Source organism: Salvia miltiorrhiza, chromosome 5 (assembly GCF_028751815.1).
Source record: "Salvia miltiorrhiza cultivar Shanhuang (shh) chromosome 5, IMPLAD_Smil_shh, whole genome shotgun sequence".
In the NCBI taxonomy this organism is placed as follows: domain Eukaryota; kingdom Viridiplantae; phylum Streptophyta; class Magnoliopsida; order Lamiales; family Lamiaceae; genus Salvia; species Salvia miltiorrhiza.
Window position 1 is genome coordinate 53088624 of NC_080391.1, and position 6157 is coordinate 53094780.

The following is a 6157-nucleotide window of genomic DNA, read 5'->3' on the forward strand; positions in this document are numbered from 1 at the left end:
CGGTATACAAGCGAATTTTTGTAGTGATCATACTATATATATATTTAAATCTTTTGAACTTGGTAGGCCACGGATAACTGAAAGTACCAAGAGAGGGGTCGCTTTTAGTTTTGCTTGTTAATGTGACAAAACTTGAAGAAGAACTTTGAAAAATGAACAATTCTAGTCATTTTTCTAATTTCGTTTTAAGTTCCGCTCGATCGTTAATGTGGCAAAACTATAAGAACTTTGAAAATTGAACTATTTTAGACAAATTTCTAATTTCATATGAAAGTATATATGCACCTTTGAAAGTTGGGGATTTTGACGAGCCATTCTTTTTTATATATATAGGATTAAGAATGACAATCCTTCTCTCATGTAGTATATAGTATATAAATCTAAATATGAATCATTAATTGAAAAAGTTAGACTGTACAAATAAATGACACCTGACGCTGCATTAAAAGATTCTATTAATTCTTAAAAAAAACACAGAATGACAGAATAATCATTTTTTCGTTTTCTTGCAAAAACTATGCATATGATAAAACAGAACAATGCATATTGTACAACAAAATAATGCATATTATAAAACATCAGCATAAATGACTAATTGCAAGACTATATTTAAATTAAACCATGCATTCATGTAAACTAAACCATACATATTGTGTCAATGAATCATGCATATATATTGTGTTAGTGAACCATGTATCTCGTGTCAGTGAACCCTGCAAAATGCATTGTTCATTAACACAATATGTGTACTTCAGTTTTAAAATATGTGTTGTTCTGTTGTGCAATATTTCTATTCAACGTTATGCATATTTGTGTTACTTTATGTATATTTGTGTTCAACTATATGCATAACTATGGCGACGATGAGCAGCAACAAGAGACATCAAAGGGGTCGCATAGTGATCATTTCTCATGCATATTCCTATCCAACATTATGCATATTTGTGTTCAATTACATGCATAATTTTGACGGGGCAGTGCCCAAAAATAAATTTTTTACAAAAATAAAAATTTTAAAAAATTAAAAATATATAGTATGCATAATGTTGGCTAGTACAAGAAAATGGCCCCCGCTCTAAGTAGGCCGACAATTATAGGAAGAACAAAAATCAACTTCAACTACAAAGTTTTAGGATTCAAATCATGCATATATATATATATATATATATAATCCAAATAATTCAAAATATTTTCGAGCCTTGAGTCATCCCATTCAGACTACTAAAAAAAGATAAACTAAATTTAATATTACGGCTCAAAACAAATACTATAAATTGTTCATTAGGCCTGAGCCCAGAGAAGGAAAAGGTTTTATATAATCAAACAAATTAAAACTTATATGACTTGAGTCAGACTCAGAAACTATACCATATTACACAAATTGCATGCCAATATTGATATAAACGCAATAATAATAATAATAATATTTGATATATGCGTGCGTTAACGCGAAATGTTTTATGAATGGTATTATATGTTGGTTTTAGTTGTAGCAACAAGATGCGACCTCACTGAATGATGAGATGATATACCAATCTCTTTCAACAACGCTTTTGATATTTTTTAAGAATAATTTGAGAGCGACAATATTTCATTGCAGAGTTGACTGGGGACTCCAAAAATACACTTACAGATTTTGATGGAGTGGTTAACATGTCACGTTTACGTCTCTTTAATAATTGGATTCATCAATGGCCCCACCTAGCTCCTCAAAAACTCTGATTTAAGTAATATTCATGAATGCGTTTATTGCCTCAAAAATAAAAAATACAACTTCATAAAATAGGCGAGGAGTGATGTTATTTGGCCATAATAACTTTAAACTCAATGTATTTAAATATTTTGTTCAAGATAGAAATAGAATGTTGTTAGCTAGTTTTATTATTTTGTACATATTGTATATTTTTTTACTTTTTTTTTTTGCAATTTTGTATCTTTTATATTTTTTTTAAAAAATAAAAAATTATATAAAAATGACTACAATGTGTAAAAAAATAAAACTAACTAAATCTTATTTTTATGTTAAACATAAAAAATTAAATACATGAATTTTATAATTTGTTGCCATATTATGACTAGCCATAATATGGCCAAAGAGCTTTTCCCTTACGAGAATGAAACTACACGTCTATAAGCTTTAACAATTTATAAGATATTTCAGTAATTTATAAGATGTAGTTTTTCAATAACTTATAGTAATTGTTTGGATAATTGAGCTTATAAATTAGAGAGAGATTTTGTTGCCAGAGAGAGAAAATCAAAGAGAAATAAACTTAAAAAGATATACGATGAAAATTATAAATTATAATTATATAATATTTATAAAATGATTATACATATAAAATTATAAAATACTATAAGTTGAGGTAAAGAAACTTATTTTTGAAGAGCTTATAAGCTGTTATAGATTATAAGCTGTTGAAGATCTTACTTTGCCAAATACTTATCAAAAAATTATAAACTTTTAAGCAACTTATAAGATATTTTAAGAAGCTTATAAACTCAGTGAAACATTATTTTAATTACATTTCATTTGATGTTGCAATCTTATTGCTTTGCTCGTGACAAATTGCTAGCTGTCAACGCGTCATTAAGTTGGTTTGATATTAAGATTTGATTATATGCATGAAAGGACTGATCATGTGTGTGTGTGTTCATAAATTGCTGTTGATATTTTCAAGGGGAAAATTGAAAAGAAGAAAAAAACAAAAAGAGAGAGATGAAGTCTAAATCAACAAAGTGGACGACAATGGGCTACTAATGGGCCAATTACGGTATGTGTGGCCCAATTAGTGTATTTGACACAGCATTTGTGGTCGTTATGACTTGGACTCGATGTGGAGGGTTTTTTTTTCCTCTCTCTCTTTAAGAGTAGTACTCCCTCCGTTCCAAACGAAATGTCCTATTTCTTTTCGGCACGGAGATTAAGAAATGTGTATAAAATAGATAAAGTGGGTTTGTGGAAATTATTAAAATATTAAGTATAGAGAGAGAGTGTATTGCCAAAAAAGGAAACAGGACATTTCGTTTGGGACGGAGGGAGTACTTATTATTTAAGGATGATTCTATTCATAGTCCTTATTTTATTTTTCATAGCCTCTTATTTAAAATAATAATAAAAATAAATACTTCCTCCATTCACAATATTGTTTTTAGTTTCACAAATACTCATGTACAATCGATTGTATCCTGCAATTGATTTCCAGAATGACACTACTTCATTTAGGAAATGACACTTGAATATTTGTGAATAACACTACTTCAATATACAAATGACACTTGAAGATTTTCAAGTGTGTTAAAGTAGTGTCATTCAGAAATCAGTTGCACGGTGCAACCGATTGCACAGGAGAGTGCCTCTTTCAGTTTTGCCATTTTGATTCGTCCATAGTACCATTTTCACTTACACTTATAACAGTAGAGTCCACAAACTCCACTAATAATAATAGTATTACTATCTACTACTATCCATCATTTTTTTTAAAATCGTGCCCATAAAATAAAAATAATATCGTGGACGGAGGAAAAATAAATTTATTATCTTATCTATTTTGATCCGTCCACGTATGATTGTGGAACAAACTATTGAATGATTTAATCGATGTAGCAAATTCCTATTGTTGTTTTCTTCACTTAATGAATGTTGTTCAATTGGAAACGGAGAACACAGAGTCTGATCGTTGGGGGCTATAGCAAAGATTGGAAAATTTAGGACTATGACTTTTTAGACTAAAGTAGTAAATTCATATTTTTTTTAATTATTATTTCAAATAAGGGAGTTATAGTAACTAAAATAAGGGCTATAAATAAAATTATCCATTACTTATTAAACAATTCAATCAAGACATACTTATGTATTTCACTAAATAAAATATAGTGGCATTTGATAGCGTATTGACTTATACATTGAATAGTTAAATATATTACAAACTATAGTCACGTATTTAATTTTATCTAGAACTTTTTATTTTAATCAATTAATATTCAGATTATGGAAGCCAATGAGGCCTAGCTCAAGTGGCAAAGATGAGACAATAAAAAAAATTCTTTGGTCTTAAGTTCAATCTTGCGTGCGTGCAGTATAGTTTTTTCATCTTCGTATGATGTAGTGATCCCGTCTGTGTGCGATTATTTTTTCATATTTGTGTGGTGTTGAGATCCCATATGCATACGACACATTCTCAAATGAAATTATTCAGACTACGGAAAATTTTCTTATACATAAAAATTGCGTGAGATCATCGGTAATTTGATGTGAAAATTCGATAATGAAAAATCCTTATTAAATCCACCAAGGTACATAGAAATCCGATGAGCCTACTCGATATCAAAAGGTTTATCTAGGGTAGATTTGCATTGCTTTTTTTTTATTATATATATAGATTAATTAAACAAAGTTGATAGCTTAAGGTTGAATTCAAAAAATGGTGCTAATTATTTGACTATTTTGCCTAATTTTATAACCTATATATATATATAATAAAGGGAAAGTAGTAATTTAGCCCCTAACAGAAACACCCATATGATTTTTGGCCCTCGATGTCCCAATTTTGATGCAATTACACCTCTCCACCAAACCGCCGTTACACGCCGTTTGTTATTATTTATTTATTTATTTATTTTTATTAACAAATGTGGGTGAGACCCACTACATTTAAACATATCATCGCCGCAGCGGCAAGAAGTCTCCGATCAAGAACGTCGCCGCAAGTGTCGTCGCCTCCATCAACAATTCCATTTTACCCTGACACGCCGCCTCATCAAGATCTTCCCGAAGCTATCCCGCATCGCCACCCCCAACAAAACCCCTCGCAAGAAGGGCTACAAAATTCTCGAGAAAACCTCCCTCAAATCCCCCCTTCGCCGTGCGACGAACTCTCTTCAACGACAAAATCACGCTCCCTCCACCGCTCCCACCCCACAAAAACACCATATTCCTCGACCTCGACGAAACCCTCGTGCATTCCATAGCCACCATGCCTCCGGAAAGGTACGATTTCATGGTGAGGCCTGTGATCGACAACGAGAAGGCCAAATTCTACGTATTGAAAATGCCCTTCGTGGATGAGTTCTTGGCATATTTGAGTGGGAAATTTGAGATTATCGTTTTCACTGCTGGCATTGAAGAGTATGCCTCTCTTGTTCTCGATAAACTCGATTGGAGGAAGGCGATTTCTTACCGGCCGTATCACGATTCGTGCAAGGCCGTTGATGGGAAGTTTGTGAAGGATTTGGGGGAGACTGGAGGGAGCTGAGCGCCAATTTGTATTAGTTTCGGCCGAAAAATGTAATCCCAATTATGTCATTTGTGGATGATATGGCCACTGAGGAAGATGATGGAGTTGTTTGAACCACATTTATAAATAAATAAATAAAATAAAATAACATATGGCTTGTAACGGCAATTTAGCATAGGTAATTGCCTCAAAATTGGGACATCGAAGGGCTGATTGATCGAATATTGAGTATAAGGGGCCATAGGACATAGGGGTGTCTCTGTTAGGAGCTAAATTGTTATTTTTCCCTATAATAAAAACATATATAATACATGTGTGGATGTAACTGAATTTTATTTCAAATAAAATTTATGAAACTTTTTTGTCATGTTACTAAAATCATGTTATTATTAGATAATTTTGTTGTAATAGTAGCTACAAATTTCATGCTTTTATGGGTGCAGCTAAAATATAATACTCCACAACTAATTTTTACACATTACTAATGTCAAGAGTATATATTCTTTAATAACTTCTTTAGTTTTTAGTTGAAAGCAAGTCCATCGAGTCAATTTTTTAAGTAGTCGTTTTTTAAACTTAATTTATAATATCTATAAATTACTTCAAATTTGGTCATCCACAAAGAAGTCTTGCTCTTGCCCATAGATCAAAACTTGTATAAATAATTTTGGTTCGATCGTTAAACATGAATCAATAGCTGTCAATATATGAAGTGAAATTTATGGCCATTGCTTTTCTCAAAGGGGGAAGTCTAAATCAACAAAGTCGAGCCTACTTAGTGGCCATTCTCAAACTTGTATGGCCCAATGAACACATTATGGTTGTGTGAGTTTGATGTTTATGTTGTTTTTAGTACTAATTATCTTAGTGTTGTATGCACACAAAAAATGTTAATCTATAAGCTAATTTTCAACACAGAG

General features: G+C 31.5%; 1 pseudogene; it reads left to right on the forward strand.

The window, feature by feature from the left end:
• Positions 1–2760: 2760 nt before the first annotated feature.
• Positions 2761–5436, forward strand: LOC131026112 (uncharacterized; annotated as a pseudogene).
• Positions 5437–6157: the final 721 nt, after the last annotated feature.